The sequence below is a fragment of the Sinocyclocheilus grahami genome, unplaced genomic scaffold (genome assembly GCF_001515645.1).
Source record: "Sinocyclocheilus grahami isolate Dianchi unplaced genomic scaffold, SAMN03320097.WGS_v1.1 scaffold136.1, whole genome shotgun sequence".
NCBI classification, from domain to species: Eukaryota; Metazoa; Chordata; class Actinopteri; order Cypriniformes; family Cyprinidae; genus Sinocyclocheilus; species Sinocyclocheilus grahami.
In genome coordinates, this window is record NW_015505315.1 from 2540616 (window position 1) to 2560064 (window position 19449).

Sequence of the window (19449 nt, forward strand, 5' to 3'; positions counted from 1 at the left end):
ATTATACTGTCATTTCAAAGTTTCCAACAAAGAAATGGATCGACTTCTGTCAGCTTGTTGAACACACACTTTTATTTGGATAATGTACCATATGATGACTGAGCAGCGAGCGTCCAGCGGGCGACACTGTTTTCACGCTAATCGGGTAAACACTGTAAACCAAATTCTACCAAACCTAAGAGAGAAATGCAGTGCATACCATGCAGTACGATAAAATAGCTTCTCTTCCCTGCAAACGATACAATGAAGAATGAATGGTTGTTTAACTTAAAGGCAAAAACAAAACAAAAAAGAAGCATTTATCCTTACAGAGAATGAGAAGTAACCATGGGAACGGATAGCGTATCCTGCTAATATGGCGGCGCCTTCCCGAAATGCAATGCGGAGTGAAAAGATCGTGACGTAACTCCTCATTCTCTATAAGCACTGTGACTGCGCTCACAAACGCTAACGTTACTTTATCAGGCATTACAGGAAAGACGAAATGAAAATGACACCAAAGCTTTTCTGAAGACGGTAGGTTCTTTTCAAAGATACATTCATATAAAAACACCCATGCTGCATTTTAATTTTGAAACGTCCAGTGATCAGTTTATTCAACGAGGTAATAACTCAATGTATGGGAAACACTGGACACTGATACAAGTCAATTGGCCAAGTGATAACAAATAAAAGAGTTCACGCATATTACACAGCCTGCTGCGCATAACTGCTTAAGAGTGCACTGGCCACGAGTGATGACATTGTGGATGCTATTGTCAGACCTACACACACATTTCACGTAGAAAGTTAATGTGCACGTTATAATCAGCCCAGAAGTTTCGTCTGAACTGCATGCGTTTCTACTTTCACATGCAAATGACTTGTTGCACTTATGAATATGAAAACTTTCCAGCATCAATTATAGTAAGATAAAACTTAATTATGCTTTCGAAACGGTCTGTTTTGCCCTGCCATCATTAGCTGAAACTGTATGTGAACAAGAAGCGGCTGCAGTAGTGTTTCCAAACCCCTCCCTCTCTCTAGAACCACCCTCAATTCTTCACAAAAAGTCGCCAAATATGAAAACAAAGTAAATACAGGTAAATTTGGTAAAGGAAAGTATATATATATATATATATTTTACAAATGATGACAGTATAAAAAAATATAACACAAAATTCTGAAGTGAAATTAAGAAATGCTTGTGATCTGCAAGCACATCAAACATGATGGAAATGATGGAAAGACACAAAAGACACATAATGTTGGGAATTTGTTTTGCGTGTCACCAAAGTGCATCCCTGTCCTGCTCAAATACAACAGATAAGAGATATTATGATTCTCCAAAAACAACGTGCAGCGCAGACTCATTGGCATGATTGAGAGCAAACGTGAGAGGTCACGGGCCTGCGGCAGGGTGTGGCCAAGTACAAAATAAAAAATCTCCAAAAAAAAGAGGAACTATGTATGTTATAATACATCGTGTACACTCACTAAACAAAGAGTGACAGAGACAGTGACAGAGCAGAGCCAATTCATAAAAGAACAATATTTAAAAAGCACACGTCCAGTTTTGTGTGAGTGAGGGAAGTCCGCTTGGGAGTGGAGAGATTTGTCCTCACGCACATGGATCGCGTAACATTATGCGCTCTCGACATTGTCATTAAGATCACACTATAGAAACCACCTAAAATGAAGTATAAAGAGAAGAAAGCAGCCCTAGGCAGCCTACATATGCCAGGATCCGTCACTGCCAGCTGCAGTTAGAAATTTACTAAAAACAAGCCTATTGCAAGACATCTGGTGGTGGTGGGGTGGTACCACCACGTAGACACGCCCCTGCCTCTAATGACCTCCCATTAGGGTTGTGACGATAGAATCTCAACGATAGTAAGAGATAGACGATAGCAGATTTCTTTGTCGATAGTCAAGACGATATAGGCTTATACTCCTATCAATGCATAATAAAAATAATAATAATTATTATTATTATTATTAATTAGGCTGTATGACTGATGTATCTGTTTAATTTAAATTTATTCCAAATATATGAACTTACCTGTCTTAAATACTTTATATTTAACGTGTTTGATTATGTCCAATATTTAGTGTTAAACTTTTGGTCTTTAAAATAAATCTACTTTTGATTTTCACCGTTGACTAATTTTGTAGACCAGATTGATAACTTCTGTGCATCGATGCGGCAAACTTGTCACAGAATGCGCGGTCCTAGCGACGTATGACTGTTGTATCCGAATATATATATGAACTAGCGGTTTTGAATATTTTTGTATTTAACATGTTAGTTTATCAGTATGTTTGAAAGTATATTATTTTGATTTGTGGTGCTTCCGTAGGCTCCCTCTCTCTTGCGTGCGGTTTAAAGTACAGTGAGTCTCTCTTGCTCCCACCCACCCACGCACCATAATATCGGCGATCTCATGGACTGGCGATATGACGATTTGAAAAATTACCATATCGCCCAACACTACCTCCCATGGTGCTCATCATCTACCAATGAGCCCCACTCACCCTTTGGGTTGAAGGCCTGGTGGGAAGGAACAGTGTGACAGCATGTCCTCTCCAACATTTGCCGTTTAAAATGCTACGCGCCACTCCTCCAGTCCACCCTGTCAGTTTGCACTGCCTTCTTGTTGGTATTTCTTAAATGCCAGTGCCAGTCACGAATAGGTCAGAACAGACTATTGCAGTGAGCTTTGTCACTAATAAATGGGAGGTTGGCAGTAAAGTAGGAAATATTGCCCCACAAACAGCTACGGACAACATAAACAGCCACAGGTCCCACATGGCAAAGCATTGCGACGGGAAAGTGACAGCTCCTCCTGGGAATGAAGAAACACGTGTTGCCTCATAGTAGTCTAATTTCATACCGTAGGGATGGGCTTCCCCTCACTGGCAATCTGAAAGCTTTTAGATGTACTTCTTAATGGGGTTTGTATTTGGGAGCTCAGCCAAAAGCTGAAAGATGTGCCTTTTAGTAGCTACACGAAACATGTGACAAAGAATGTAACCTGCTCACACTTAAAATAATGCTTGAAAATCCACCACACGTACGTTCTGCCATGAGACGAGGCAGAGTATATTTACAGTCTCTTAAGACAGGAAAAAATCTTACGTAACCTATTGAATACACAAGAAAGTTTGCAAACTGAAAATCGAGGGGGTAAAGCACTATATCTAATAAGAATGAAGAGGCTAATGGCCAATAACAAATAATATGAAAGGCAAATATGAAATCAATCAAACGAGGTCTGAAATGTAAAAGTGACTGGTTCCTTTTTATGCTTTTGTTTCTGTCTGGCTGCTGACAATGTCAAAGCTGAGTCTCCAAAACAGCAAAGCGGCATGAATAAAGTAATTGACTCTGGCGCAGAAGCGACTTCCACGCCGTGGCTAATGGATTTGCGAAAAGCCACACGCTCAGGATTAAGAGAGGCGAGGTGTGAGCAGACTGCGCTCTCTAATGCTAATTAATAACCATTTAAGGAAGACACTCACACAGACACACAGCTGCCCCAGCCAAGTCAATTACAGCGTGGGAGGAGTACAGAAAGGCAAGAGCTGTCAATCACCGTGACGCTCACTTGCTGGAACTGAGTTTGTGTTCACATTTTCTATACTGTGCTAGTTAGAATAGAACGTGCTAGACATTTCACCCAAAATATCAAAGCATAAAGATGCACAAAGTTAAACAACCCTTCTGCAATACTTTGATAGATAATTAATGACATAAAAGTGAGAAAACCTTGGGGTGCCAACCTATCTGAGTCATGGCTTGTATTTAAAGAGGCATCCAACAATTACAGGATTCAGAAATCAAAGAGGATCAAAGGCTGCTATAGTACATTAGGACAACCACACGGGTTTCCATGGGAATGAGTAAGGATTAAAATGAATACTCAGCCTTGATAATGCTATAGCACTAAACAGCACTTTACTTAGCATGAAAAAAGATAAAAGACCAGGATGTGTTGTATTTTAACTAACCAGGATTCTTAACTAGATTAACTAGCTATATTTCTTTGGTCAACAAGCTTAATCAAAAAGCAATGCCTGTTGGCTAGTCAGCCTAAAATTAAAATGCACCCTATTTTGTAAATGCATCATGTTATTGTATTTTTGTATGTATTTTTATATACTTTCTTTACCTTGTTTCATCAAAATGTCATAACTTGATCTTCCAGTGAAAATTACTTCTCTCTGGTGACATTTACTAGATGTCTCCTATTATTTGGTTTACTTGAGCCCCCCCCCACAATCGACTGCAAGCAGTCAATTGCAGTGCTTTTTGAGAGCCATGCCCACATCTTAAATTCCAATCAACAATGGATGGATAGAACCAAGTCCCTGCTCTACACTTTTTTTTCTTCGATAATATGTACTCAATTGTACAGTAAACGATTTGTTTCTTTGAGATTAACAACTAAACTCAATGCCTTTTGCCCACTGAGTCCCATCAATATAAGTAATGAAAATGAAGAGGATGTTTTGATCATTTGTACTGTATGTCAAAACATGGACAACAATATCTGTTGCTACTTCTATTTCATCCGACTATAAAAACAGCACATTAGTATAAACCAGCCTGGTGTTTAATAATGTCTAAGTTGGTATTTTCAACAGTTCAGAGTTCAGGAATAACTATTTCTGACACTTAATGTTTTAAATGCGAAATGCAAATCTTGTGGTGTGCTAAGTACCACTAAAACACATTCCCACACTCTGTGTCTCAAACACATCTGCGCACAAGAAAGTGCTCTTTTTGAACTTGACGGTATATGTTTGATGCAGATGTGAATAATTTTGCTTGCGTGTGAGCATGTATACAGCTGCACTAATGCCTGTGGGGCGTGAGTACTCTTCACGGAGATATATAGAGCAGCTTTAAGGCATTAAGATGATACTTCCTGCCCTCTCACTGCATTCCCGGCATCCTCCCAAGGACGAGTGTCAGAAAGCAATCGCTATTAGTCTGAGTATGCACTGCTAGTGGATACATTTAGGTAGCTTTTAGCAGATGAGTAACGGTGTCATAGATTAAGATTAGCTCCAGTTCTAGCATTGTGTCATAAAAACACAAAGGTAGTACTCCTTCAATGTCGACCATAGGAGGAACTGTAAGAATGTTAAACAAGGGAAAAAAAAGAGAATGCAAGTGTGAAAGATAGAGAGAGAAAGAGAAGCAAACATTTCATATACATAATGCGGTGTATTAATAAACTACTCAAGCCTCCACCGCTTGATGGATGTGAGCGACACAGCTCGCTTGGCAGCGAGAGGATTCAGCAATTTATGTTCTCTTTACAAGATGAAACCTCATCTAAAACCCCTGAGAAAAATTAGGCAGTTAGCTTTCTCCCAAGGCAAGCTGAACTCCATCAGATCAAAACAAACTGTTTTGCTAAAGTATATAAAAATAATTATGAGGTTCGCATCTCGCTTAATGTTTACATGGTAAGAAAGCAACACTGGAATGCCATAAAATGAATCCTGAAAGTGATTGTGAGCCACAAAGCAACAGAGATTAGACATATGGGTGGATTATGGTAAAAGAGAGATTATTTAAGAGTAAAATGTATTTATAATGGATAAAAACATTAAGTGATTAGTCAGAATGAAAGAGAGCTGCACCATCTATACTCCGCCAACGAAACACAGACAAGAAATGCCGGCCCTCACAGACTCATATGTCTAAGAATCATAAGAGTAGGGATCTTTAGAAAGTACTTAATAACAGTCCAAGCTTAATTATCTTCTTCTAATGTGCACATAAAGAGTGTTTTAATGGATCCAGGAGCTGTTGAAATACTCTAAATATTTTCACTGTGAGAAAAACATTATCTGAAAAACAGTTAACCTTGCCCTGTCATTCTGTGTGTATTCATGTTGTAAACTGTGGGCTGAAATTGATCTGTCAGCACCACTGACACCCTGATATTCTTCAGAATTTCTGACAGCTGAATCTTTCTTTCAAAGCAAATGGAAGTTGATAATGATTATGAATTTGTCATGCTAGGTCAGAGAGGGAGAGCTGTATTGTTTTATTGGTGTCACTATTTGAATATTTCCCCAAGTACTATGAGGGTGATTTATTGCTATGGGGCTAACATCTCAAATCCTCTCTCATTCTTTCTCAGTAGATGATTAATCACTTTTAAGGCCCATTATTTGGATGTGTGGCCCTTCAAAACTGATTAATGGCAAATTCTAAAAACAGGGTAGAGTAGCAGAAGCAATTCATAAGGTCTCACTTAAAGTGAGATTTCAATAGTAGCTGGTCTTGTTTAATAATTGTTTGAGCATGTGAAAAATACTAATAAAATGCTATTTATTATTATTCTAATTACTCTTATAATACACTGGTTCAAACTACTATTTTTATTTTTTTTTACTGGCACTCCATCTTGTACGGTCTGCAATCTACCCTACATTCTGAACACTTCACATCAGAACCACTTTAAACTATGCTGTTGTCATGAAAATCCATGTACATTTTGCACAACTGTGCTCAGGAATTACCCATCAATTTTAAAGGAGTAGCAGCCCCACCATTTACTTCCCATTGAGACACGTAAAGTAATTTGAGTTTTATTGAGAAACAAACAATAAATGAATGAATACATAAGGATTGAGCTCACCAAGCTTGTTGTTTCTTTTACCTGGAATTCTCCATTTTGTTTCCAAAATAATCCATTACATGATTAAGAAAAAAAAGATTGTAAATACAAGGTTTTATGTGAAATTCCATTCCTATTTTGTACAATTTGTGGGGAAAAGTAAAAATTAAGCATAGTCAAACAAACAAATAAGAATAAGAATTAAAAGTCCCCTGCACTTCCTACTGTGTCCCTGATAAGAAAGTTTGTGATCGGAAGGAAGTGGATGTTCAATTTTTGTAATAAAAAAATATATATATATATTTGCTATTTTCAGCCTTGTCAATTTGTGTGACTAAAGGCTGTCATAGTCTTAAATAAAACAAATAACATTTATATAATATTCTTGACACCAAATCCTTCATAGAAATCCAACCATGACTATTTAATGCCGTGTCCGTTGTCTAATTTGTTACATCCATAATAAAAGTGAATACAAATTTAACTTTCATTGTGGATGATAGATAACACAGGGACATCAAACTTTATATTTCAGACCTGTTTGTCTGGTAGTGATATTATAAACAAACAAAAAAATAAATAAACACATTTATTTATCCCTAAAATGAGTTACTGTATCTGGTGGCTTGATTTCTGCCTGACTGTATTATCTGCCATTTTCATTTCCTGTATTTGGCCCAAGTTTTCAAGTGGCACTGAAGATCATCATTTACAGTACTAATATATATATATATATATATATATATATACAGTGGTGTGAAAAAGTGTTGGCCCCCTTCCTGATTTCTTATTTTTTTGCATGTTTGTCACACTTTAATGTTTCAGATCATCAAACAAATTTAAATAGATCACACACACACTTTTTTTGCAGGGAATTATATACACATTTTGATCATCAATACTTTGCACTTTTCCTTTGTTAGCAGTTTAGAGATAGCGCCACCTTGTGCTAAACAAATAAAAATGATTAAACATGTCAATACCTTTTGTAAAGAAATGTTGTTTGACCATGCTGGACAAAAGTTTTTGATAGCTTTTCTTGTACTGCATAAATAAACTTTAGGATGAGGCGTTCTGGACTGGCGCTTTATCTTTGCTGCACTTTGGCTTATTAAAACAAAAGGTGATAACTGTGGTTATAACTTTTATATAATTTGGCCTGCTCATGAGCTTGCTTGAGTCATGAAGAGTACAACACAATCAAAATGCCCACAACTGGCCACATTGTCTGCAATTAGCTGCTTGCTATTCAAGCCTGCATATTAAAACCTGTTTACAGCAGTATCTTACTTTTGTGTGCTTTCATCTTTGGAAACAATCCAAAGTCCCATCCAGTGTGGCTCAGTTTCGTTTTTCTTGACTTTGCCTCATACTGAGTTCAATAGGCTGAGCTTATGAGATGGAGGTTTTATTGTGCATGGCCTCATAATTGCAAGTTGCAGCTGTATTTGTCATCATCCCAATCATCATAAGTATTATAATTGTTTTGTATTACTTTTTTTTCGTAACTGGACCTTATTTATAAATTTTCCTGCCAGATTTGATACAGACAGTGGTTAATTAAAGTGATCTGCTGTGAGGACAAACATAAAGTGCTCGACACATCTCAGGCGGCTTCTAAGTAAAGGCCATCAGTCTCCTTAATTAGGTCTTCTCATTTGAGCGGAGTCTAAAATCACCTCAGTGCAACTGCTTTTCTCAAGCTCTCACCAGTTTTAATTAGACCCACTGGAATATTAGCCCTGTTTTTCCTCTGTTCCTGCTCATTATGAAATTAGACAAATTAATATTTGACTTTTGTATGTGTCCTCTCCACCCAGACACACAATGCTCATCTTCTCGAACCCTCTTGCAGCGAGGGGTAGAGAGAAAATAATTCCCTAAAGTGGGATAGTAAATGGATCTGTGAATAAGAGTGTGATATATGATCAACCTGACTTCCCTCTAACCTGGGCTAATTAACCATGTCAACACAGGAGATTATACCCTCCTGTACTGTTCTTGAACATTGTCCAAACCTCCAGTCCTTCTGCCATCCTCTATTTCAACATCCTTTAATTAAGGTCCACTACATGCTCTCAACTACAGATGACACACATTATAAAAATAATCAATACTTATTGTGAAAATAAATGGCACTTTCCACAAACAAGGTACAAAATAGACCTGAAATCTGAAGCTCTTTTTCTTTTTTCACAAATTGTGAAAGGAGATGTTTAACTCTGAACTACTGTATGTGAAATATTTCCAGTTGTCTGCCAGTAACAATGCAATTCTGAGCATTCCTGACACCACTCTCACCTAAATTTGGTTTGTGGCAGTGATTCAATACAGGCCCTAAATTGGATGTGTTTTTGTGGAGTATAGGCAAGTGAAAACAACTATGGATGATGGTTCAAACTAGAGAATCTCCGGGTGATTGTTAAGGGTGCTCAACTGGACAACATGGGGCTACTTTAAGACTTCATAATCATCATCATCATAAATCATATTGAAGCGGTTACTGAGGTCAATCATAGGTGCCATACAAGTAGGATGTTGCTAAATTAGCTTAAACGCAAATCCTATTTCTGTGCATTTGACATAGCAAAATGTTTAAAATGAACAGTTTAGAAGATCCAGTTCATGGAAATGAATTAGATGTATGAATGGTGGCCTGTTATCTATATCTTCGTAAATTAAATGGCTGAATGTCAGTGTTTAATATGCAGCTATACACAGTTTCTCAATTTCCGCACCTGCTAAAGCCAGTTGAATTGATTGATGGCAGCAGCCTCCAGCTCTCCTCTGAATACGAGATGTCCCACTTTAATAGCTTCAAATCCCCCCCTTTTTTAATGTTGTCTCAAAACATCACATCTTCCTTTTTTTACCAGTGTTCCTATTTTGTCTGATCATTTGGATTATTTGCTGCAAGCTAACCTGCTTCAAAGCAGCACATTCGGTTCATGTCCTCAATCTCCTGTGTTAGGCTACAGAAGAGAGATGACAGTTTTTTTTCCTCAATACTATGCCTCTCTATAATCTGTTATGAGTAAAGAGCTGCATGCGTCCAGAATCTGCATATTTCACTTTTTTTTTTTTTAATCTCCCTCCCCCAAAAAATGCTTTCTGTATGAATTAAATTTTATGATTGTCAATGATTTTAAGATTGATTGATTAAATTTGATGAAGTCAAACGATAATCATAATACAATTTCCTTTAGCTCTGACCCTAATCATATACACTTGAACAGACTAATCAAGGTCTTCAGGATTACTAGAAATCTACAGACAGATAAGTTTGATCAATGTTGGAACTAAACTCAGGATTGGAAAGTGGATTGATCTTGATTTATATGTTGCAGGACTCATTCCCTTGAACCAGGGGTCTCCAAAATCAAGACAGTGTCCTGCAGAGTTTAGTTCCAACTTGTTTAGTTCCCCCCACCACCACCAACAACCACCATAAGGCTCAAGTACCAAATTATAAAGAAAAACGTTCCTTTGAACTCGTATTATTCTTCATTTAGTATTACTTGGTAGACTTAATTTAGTATTAGCATTAATATTGGTCTCATTACACTCTTTTGGCGTTATAGGTAAAATTTTGGTAAATTTGCATCATTAACGTGAGCACTATAACAGCAGCTGTTTACCACTGTACAGCAGTAGCGAGCGGTGACTTTTTTAACCAGGTATGCTGAGTGATAAGCACTCAAGCCCCCCATTGGTTTTAAAGGGATAGTTCACCCAAAAATGCAAATTTGATGTTTATCTGCTTACCCCCAGGGCATCCAAGATGTAGGTGACTTTGTTTCTTCAGTAGAACACATTTGATGATTTTTAAGTCAAACTGTTGAGTCTATCAGTCGTATAATGCAAAACCGGGCGCGAGGGGCGGCGGCTTCTTTCAGCGGCTTCGTCCTTCTCTCTGCCCACGGTGCTTAAAGGGACTAGATGGCCTTGCCCGACGGCCGTGTAACGGGTGCGGTTCTCGTCCGGACTGCGGGTCTGGCAGTTCACGACTCGGGCGGCACGAGAGTCCCTCTACGCACCCCTTCTGGACCCACGAGGACACCAGCATGCATGCACGGGTAAGAGACCGGTCTCCCGAGGAGAGGCGCGCTCGACATTTAAACAGAGGCGGTGATGAGGCTCCATTTGGTTTAGGTGTGCCCTATCACACGCTGCCAGCCCTGGCTATTTCAGCGCCCCTCCTCTCTCACGCACCCACTCATGTCGGGAGCCTGGCGAAGGGCGGTGATTAAGGGACGGGGTGATGCTGATAATTAGGGGGAGGCAGCCGACTCGTCACAGTGTGTTGATATCCAGCCGAAGAGCAATCAACCATAACTTCAGGCGAGCAGGCTCAGAAGTTGGGAATGCGTGGAAAGTCACCACTCCCGAATGAGTTTGCACGAGAGAATGTGATCTTTTAGTTTTAAGTCAGTTTGAACAATCCGGATAAGAGCAAGTAAGTACCATTTTGATTAGCCGTTGTACCTACAATGACTGTGCACTTTGTAAACAATTGCTGTGTCTCATTTAGAAGGCTGCACCCTCCAGAGGTCGAATCCTCTGGAGGTCGCATCCTCTGTAGGATGCATATACGAAGTGTCCTCAACCTAGAATTAAACGAGACGGCCTTCGTAGGACAGGCAGAAAAGGAAACCGGAAGGATCACGTTGCTATGCCAACACATTTAGAGCATCGTTGCGCTCTCACACTACTTAAATTAAGGAAAATTATTTCTAAATTTGGAAAGTAATTTAAAAAAAAAAAATCTTTTACTTGTTATATTTTGTTCAATGTTTGAGGAGCTGCAGCGTACGTACAGCAGGCATCTATTAGAGAAAAAAAGGAGGAGGATATTAAAAACAAAGTTTATCCGTTTTTACCAAGGCGAATTAAGGTAAGTTGTAAACACCACATCTGCGCTTGTGTGTACGTTACATCTGCCGGCGCCGACCGTTTTCAAATTAACAACGGTTGTTCACGGCGACGCAAAGAATTGTGGGTTATCTGTAGCAGCGAAGGATACACCTCATGCATCCTCCGAATTCCTGTGAAAGAAGGTCGCATTAGAAGGTCGCATTTGGAGTGTCCGACTTGCTTTTCTGAAATGAGACAGCCTTGATGACGTATGCAGCCTTCGAATGCGACCTCCGGAGGACGCAGCCTTCTAAATGAGACGCAGCTAATGAGTGCACTTCCGGCGCTGGCGTAAACTACACCAGAGCGCGTACACACCTCAAGCACCGGAAGCCGTGCGCGCGCCCAAAGACAGTTGGACATAGTGGTGTATTAGAGGTAATGATATAAATACTGTTCGGTTTCTGACTTGCCTGTTTGTGACAATAACAGACCATGCAAAATACCCAAAAGTATTTAAAATATTGCAAAGTAACATTGCAACCTTGCAAACAATAATAAAATCAGAGAAGGACTTCAACTGTAAGCGACACGAGCATATATGCAAAACAATATTATGTTTGTTATTATTAATTATATATATAGCCTAGCCCACATTGTAATTTTATTTATTTTTTTTAATTTACAGCTTAGGCAATAACGTTGACAATTAACGTAGGCTATATCTTCAACATGCGTTGTCTATGATCAAAAATGTAAGTTGTTCAGTGGACTTTTAAAATTAGCTTTGCTTGAGAAAATAAAAAATATACATTGTGTTTTTTTTTTTTTTTTTATTATATACAGTTGGTTTTGCATCAAACACGATGTGGTTTTCGGCAATCGAGATCTGACAGCAACAGCACATTTTTCCGCTTGGGCGAGCACTTTGCGAACAGTTTACCTCGCGCATTAAATCTCCTGCAGACCAGCAAAACATTGCGAACGTGCTATAATCCTGACGAGTCATAGCAACAGAGCGGAGACAAGAAAGCTGCGGAGAATCCGCTCTCCCGGAAGTCACCATAACTGACCTAGATTTACAGAAAATTACTGCAGTTTGGCAAAAAATAATTTCACGTACTTATTCCTAACTCTTTAAGTTACATTTCAAACTTAAAGACAAGGGATCAACTTAAAATCATGTTTATATGAATTATCCCGTGAACTTATTCTCTCTCTAATAGCCTGGGTATGTGGAGCATTCACAGCTTATATGGACAGAATGCCACTACTGTACAGTAACTACGATGACTCAGTACCAGATGTCAGCTTCACTGTGTTATTCATGTTTTTGTCACTTTGGATTTACCACTGTCACAGTCTTCAGCTGGTTTGCCCAAGATGGGCAATGGATGACACTGTGTTTTCTGTGAGCACATGGCTTGTGTTGTGTTTGTTTGGTGTCATGTGGACTTCTGGAACTTCTCCAGTTACTTGAAGCTCCCCAAGGAGGGAAAGTTAGTACACCACCACCAGACTCTGCCCGCAGAGCATGTGCCCATTCCCGCCGGTTTGCCTCGTTCTCAGAAGAGGAGGAGGAGAGCTCCTACTCAATTGCCACGGCTTGTGGTCCCAAGTCCGGTGGTCTTGGAGGACCTGACTCTGGTGGTCCCAATTCCGATGGTCCTGGAGGACCCGACTCCGGTGGTCTCTAGTCCGGTGGTCCTGGAGGACCTGACTCCGGTGGTCTCAGAGGTCACCACAGAGCCACCCAATTTCAATGCTGCTTCCATAGTCAAGAAGGCGGTCTTTGCCTTTGGCCTCTAGACTGTTCTGTGAGCATGGGAGCAATCAGTTTTCACTCCAGAATCCACTCCAGTTCAGGAGCCCTCAGAGCCAACTCATGAACCCGCTCCAGTTCGGGAGCCCTCAGAGCCCACTCAAGAAACCTCTCCAGTCCGGGAGGCTTCAGAGTCCACAAAGACTGTTGTTTACCACTCTGTGCTCTCTATTTCAGTTCCGCCTGAATAACAGTGGTGGTTATCTTCTCCATCTGCTCTGCTGTGGTGGTCTTCTGCTCTGACATGGTGGTTTACAGCTTTGCCGGCCCCGCCCTGGCCTCCTGCTCTGCCGGCTTCGCCCTGGTCACTTGCTCTGCCACAGTCTCCAGGCCCTCTCCCACTCCACGGACCTGGACCACCATCCCTCAACCTGTTCCGCCTCCTCTCCACCACCCTCCTGGACTCTTGTTCTGTGCCCCAGACTGTGGAGCATCTGGAATCCGCTTCTTAGAGAGGTGGTTCTTTCACAGTCTTCAGCTGGTGTGCCCAGGATGGCCACCAGATGACACTGTGTTTTCTGTGAGCACATGGCTTGTGCTGTGTTTGTTTGGTGTCATGTGCTCTCTCCTGTCTATTGTCTGACCCCGCCCATCTTGTCACCTCGTTATTGTTTCAGTTATTCCACCTATGTCTCCCTCGTTACCTGCCCTACTTAGTCTCCCTGTGTTTGCAGTCCTGTGCTGTTTCGTTATTCGTCGTATGTGTCTGTGTGCTCCTTGTTCTGGCCTTCCTGCCTTTATTTTTATTTCTTCTTTTTGTTTCTGTTTTGTTTACTTTTGCATTTTTTAGCTTTTGTTAGTTTTGTTGTTATTAATAAAGAGCCCATTCACTGCATCTTTGAGTCCTCGCCTCATCTCTCCACACGGACCGTGACAACCACCAAAACTTTATATACACAGAACAGCACTTGTTTTTCCTGCCACAGGTGTATTTCAAGAGATGTGAAGAATATATTCTCTCCCAAGGCAGTTTGTTCTGAAATTATGCTATGAGAAATGCATGATATGGTCCCACTTTATACTAAGTGGCCCTAATACCTGTGTACTTACATAGTAACTAGATGTGTACGTAGTATGTAACCACAGTGTAAGAACACATTGGTACATAGTATCTACAGCTCTAATGTTTGTGTAACTACACATATGTACCAACCCACTGAATGGTATGTGTAAGTACAAATGTGTAACAGGACATTAGTAACAACACTTTTTGGTAATGAAAGTACAAATGTGTAACAGGACTAACAGCACTTTTTGGTAAAGAAAGTGTTACACTTTATATTAGATTTACCATGTAATTACTCTGTTACACAGCAGCGGCTTTACATACAAATTGTGGTTGGTGTCCAGAATGTTACACTTTATATTAAGTACACTGATATTACAGTGGTGCACCAACTCGAGATCCAACTCCTCCCACTTTATATATCCCTAAACCTACCCGTCTCCACCCCCTGGATCCCATTTCCACCCCTAAACCTATCCATCTCCACCCCTTGGATCAAATGGTTCAAATTACTCTTATACATATTGTTGCTACAAAATGTAGTTATATAATTCCTGTTACACGAGTACTTAGTGAAGTGAAAAAAGTGTTGTTACCAATGTCCTGTTACACATTTGTACTTACACAAACCATTCAGTGGGTTGTTACATGTGTAGTTACACAAACATTAGAGCTGTAGATACCATGTACCAATGTGTACTTACACTGTGGTTACATACTACGTACACATCTAGTTACTAAGTACACAGGTATTAAGGACATCCAGAGTAATTACATGGTAAATCTAATATAAAGTGTAACACTTTCTTACCAAAAAGTGCTGTTAGTCCTGTTACACATTTGTACTTTCATTATCAAAAAGTGTTGTTACCAATGTCCTGTTACACATTTGTACTTACACAAACCATTCAGTGGGTTGTTACATGTGTAGTTACACAAACATTAGAGCTGTAGATACCATGTACCAATGTGTACTTACACTGTGGTTACATACTACGTACTGTAAGGGAAACAGGTCGATTTAGCTCAAAGGGAATCATTTTAAGATTTTAAAGGGAATTTGGACAGAATCACTGTTTTACGGCTGATCACTGAGACGGCCAGCGATTCATTGAACGGGCTGTATAACATCAATTCTGCAATGGATATTTATATCCAAAATATAGTGAAAACACTATTAATTAGCACAGTAACAAGATTGGCAGTTTAAGATATTAACTTGTAAGCACAAAACACAAGATACTTCTCTTTTCAATATAAATAAGGCTTTATTGAATAAATCTAAGACATATAAACTAATCTAACACATAAACACACGCATTCACACAAGTTGCAGAAAGACAGAAAGTGAGGAAATAATTAGTTTAAGTGAAATGAAAATATGAAATCCAAATTTACAGCAATATGTGCAATTGCAGAGTCCTGAACAACCATCAATCACTTAATTAACCCTCGCACTGAGTTCCTCAATGAGGTTACAATTTATATTAAATGCACCAGTTCAGTTAGAATCTGGAGGTACTTGAGTTGCGTTGCGTTGCCTGTACGGGGGTTCCCTTTGTTGTCATCCTTGCAGAAAAGGGGGTTTCCGTGGTTGCTGATTGGCTGGAAGTTCAGTCTTAGGAAGCCAGTGTTTGGGCGTTGGCTGACGGCACGGAGTTGTGGTTGAAGTTGAAGTTTTAGACGGCACTCGAGGTTGGACTCGGAGACACGGCGTTAGGCAAAACTTAACTCGAAACACGAAACTCTCAACGGAAAATAAACTAATGTAAAGAAATAGAAGTAAAGTTTGACGAGACCAGGTGGCGTTTCTCCTCATGGTTTTGGAGGAGCTGGCATGTAAGCCAGAGCACGCTCAAAGAGCGCAAAAGGTGATGACTGAAAAGTACGGCTAGAAAAGGCAAAAAAGAGAAAAAAGGGCAGATTTGATGGTGTCCTGAGTATTTAAACTGGGCTTTTGGCCACATCCCAAATGGTGTTTTGACCAATTAGACGCTGTCTTTGCTGGGGGTGTTGTATATTTCTCCTTCCAATTCATAAATCAAAATGTTATCTCATCAGGCACATGGTGTTTGCCCACTCTTGCAGAGGATACTTTTGGACATGATTTCTATAACAAGAATATGATACATTTGACAAAGAATTGATTGGAAGAAACGTTTCAAGCAAGAATTTTCACACACACACATACTAAACATGAATATGAACCCTTAAGCTATTCAATAGTTATCAAAAAGACAAACACAATACGTGATTAAAACATGATAGTCTAATGTGTGGGTTACAATACATGATATGGACTTATGCATAGAAAGGATTAGTTGCTCACAAGTCCTTTTAAGTTAATTTTGGTGCATGGAAAGGCAGTGTCGGTGCCATTCTGTGGCTGAGGACACGTTCTGTGCAGACCAGAGGTTAAAAGGTCTGTAAGGAATCTCAGTCTGTTCTTTGTCGTCGAGGTGGGGGAAGTCAATCCAAAGAGCTTGTGATCGTCACTGGTTTACATGGTCATGCTGTGCATCTCTGACCATTAATCTTGATTACTTGCCCCCAAAATTGACAATCTCCTTGGAATTGTCAATAAGTGTTCTTTTGTTTAAATGCTGTGAACTACTCAAAGCTGCTAGTTGGTTCAGGCTTGTGGCGCCAGGATCTGATTTACGAACATCCTGTGTCTTGGGCCTCTGTGGAATTTGGCTCCTCGTGTTTCAACTGTTCTTTATCAAAATTAAATTGTCTGATTCGGTCTGATACACTACAGTGCACATATAGTTACTATGCAAGTACACAGGTATTATGGCCACTTAATATAAAGTGGGACCCATGCTATTATAAGTGTAACCAAGAGTATGCAATATGTGAGTGTTATTTTTTTCTCCATAACTTAAAACTAGACTAGGTGTCTTGTGAACTGTAACCCATGCCAAATGTTCTATTCTTTACCTGAATTGCTTACAGCTTAACAGCCATGATCACTATAGTTAATAATTCATTAATTTGAATTAAAAATATAATTTACACGCAATACGTTATTATTGCATACTGTTTTATAATGTACTACAATACTGAGGTGCAGCTAATTGCCACTATTTGCAATAAGTAGGATAAATAGCAGAAAATCGTTATATTTTAAATTAGTGTAAATAGAATCCATTTCGATTTGCACTTAGTGTAAATATCATCTATTGCTAAGAAAATATGCTGTTTTCACTTAGTGTAAATAACATCTAATTGGTTTTACTAATCTGCCATCTCACAAAATGCAGATGAAAATCAATTGTGGCATGAATTATGCTTTTAAGCCACTAGTCATTTTGTTGGGTTTTGAGTCATAGATTACATTCACTAAGAAACACAACATCGGTGACTGCAACGTTTTTAAGGAGAGATTTTGCAGATTATCAAAGTTACTTTTTTAATACAGTGAAATTAAACTAACCGTGTTGTCATATTCCAAAAAGAAGAAATAATGCCATTAAAATATATTATATGACAAGATAAACTATGTTGGGTTGCCACGCCCTGCCATGACCTTATGTTCGTGCTCAGTCAAGCTGTGTGCCCTGCACAGCGGGTCACTACACATTTGATTATTTCACCAGCATCAAGATGGCAGATAAAAAGTAGGCTATCAGCAGTATTTCAGAGATAGCTGTTTGAGATCATGTATTTAGACTGGCTCCAGCCCTTAATGAGAAATATGACAAGCTTTCTGTAAATACTGCAAAATTACAGCTAACAGATTTTCAGAGGGAAAAGATTGGCAACTCTACATAGACATCTCTATGCCACTTCAGTGGCAGTCTATAAAATAATTTGCATGAGATAACTTATTATAATGAAACTAAGAAAAAGCACACTTTTGACAGCTTAACTGTAAAATCGAGTCAATATTTACTTTGTGTTCCAGGACTGAAGATACCATCTTGATGTATCAGTAATTCTTAATAACGATAATAAGTCTTTTACTAAATCAGTCTGGGTCTTCAGTTGATGTCCTGAAAGCAAAAAGTGAAGCAAAACGTATTGTTCAAACATCTGTTAAATGTCCTTTGGAAGATTTGCATATCTGACACTGTATAATATGTCTACTCCTTACAGTTTCCTGTTTCTTCCAGCTTGTGTCAGTCGAAAGGCTCTTGAGGATAATCAAAGACAAGGGAGAGACCATCAGAGCTCACTGTACAGCAATCAAAGTGCATATGTAAGTAAATATTACACACAGGCCTGTATGTTTCTCTTTGTTTTGTTCAAACTTATAGCAGTTTTGTCTGCTTGTATATTAGATGTTTTGTTGCACACTGAATCTCTGTTGTATATATAGCTCTGTTCATATACTACTTAAATCCTTTTTTTAGGATATAAGTCCAGCCGAATTTGCACTTTCTCGTGCATGCTACTACATGGAGCACAGTAACCAAAGCCATTACCATCCTTCAGGCTGAAGCCAGTGTACTGATTGGCTAGTTCTTTCCAACCATAGACCAACTGATGTTAAAGTTAAACTTTCAAGCAGTCTTTAAATTATGCCACTAATTAAGCCACTCCTATAATTGTTTTATTAAGGTGCTGTTATGATGTCCTTACCCAAAAATTCAGGACAAGACAGAAGACACTCCAATCAAAAAGAATATCCAGCTGTTATAGTAAAAATAATGATACACAACTTTATTGTCCATATGACTTCTGCTATAATACATGGTATAATACATTTTAATGTCAACATGTTTTGCCTGTTATGCTGTACTTTATTAATGATCTTTTGGGGACGATGTGGTGAGATTTGGCTTTATGTGATTCCATTGCTTTGTGTTATATCTAATTAGGCTTTTTTCTAGTTTGTGGCATTTATTCAAAAATTATAATTTTTTTTTAGCCTTGATTCACATGTTTCTTTACCCAGTTTCACATATTGGCTATAACCTTCCCATGGCATACTGGAGACCTTTTACCACCAATCACAAGATATAATTCACTGTTTATTCAAAATGTCAATGTTATTTACTTCCTGAAGTAAGTCTTCACTTAATCTGTAATTAACTTGCTGTTTTGCTGGCAGCAGAAAGTGCTGGTAGGGAAGTTTGACCAAAATAGCAACAGTAACTAAGGGGGATGGGACATAGAGAAGGGACAATTGAAATGGCAGA

The 19449-nt window shown here is 39.1% G+C and overlaps 1 long non-coding RNA gene across 1 annotated transcript in view; it reads left to right on the top strand.

Annotated features, from left to right (window-relative positions):
- Positions 1 to 18840, top strand: part of LOC107591060 (uncharacterized) — a 35480-nt gene extending 16640 nt beyond the window's left edge. The window contains exons 2-3 of the long non-coding RNA XR_001609849.1: positions 18404 to 18506; positions 18661 to 18840. This is a non-coding gene — a long non-coding RNA (uncharacterized lncRNA). The remainder of the gene's footprint in view (positions 1 to 18403; positions 18507 to 18660) is intronic.
- The last annotated feature ends 609 nt before the right edge of the window (positions 18841 to 19449 follow it).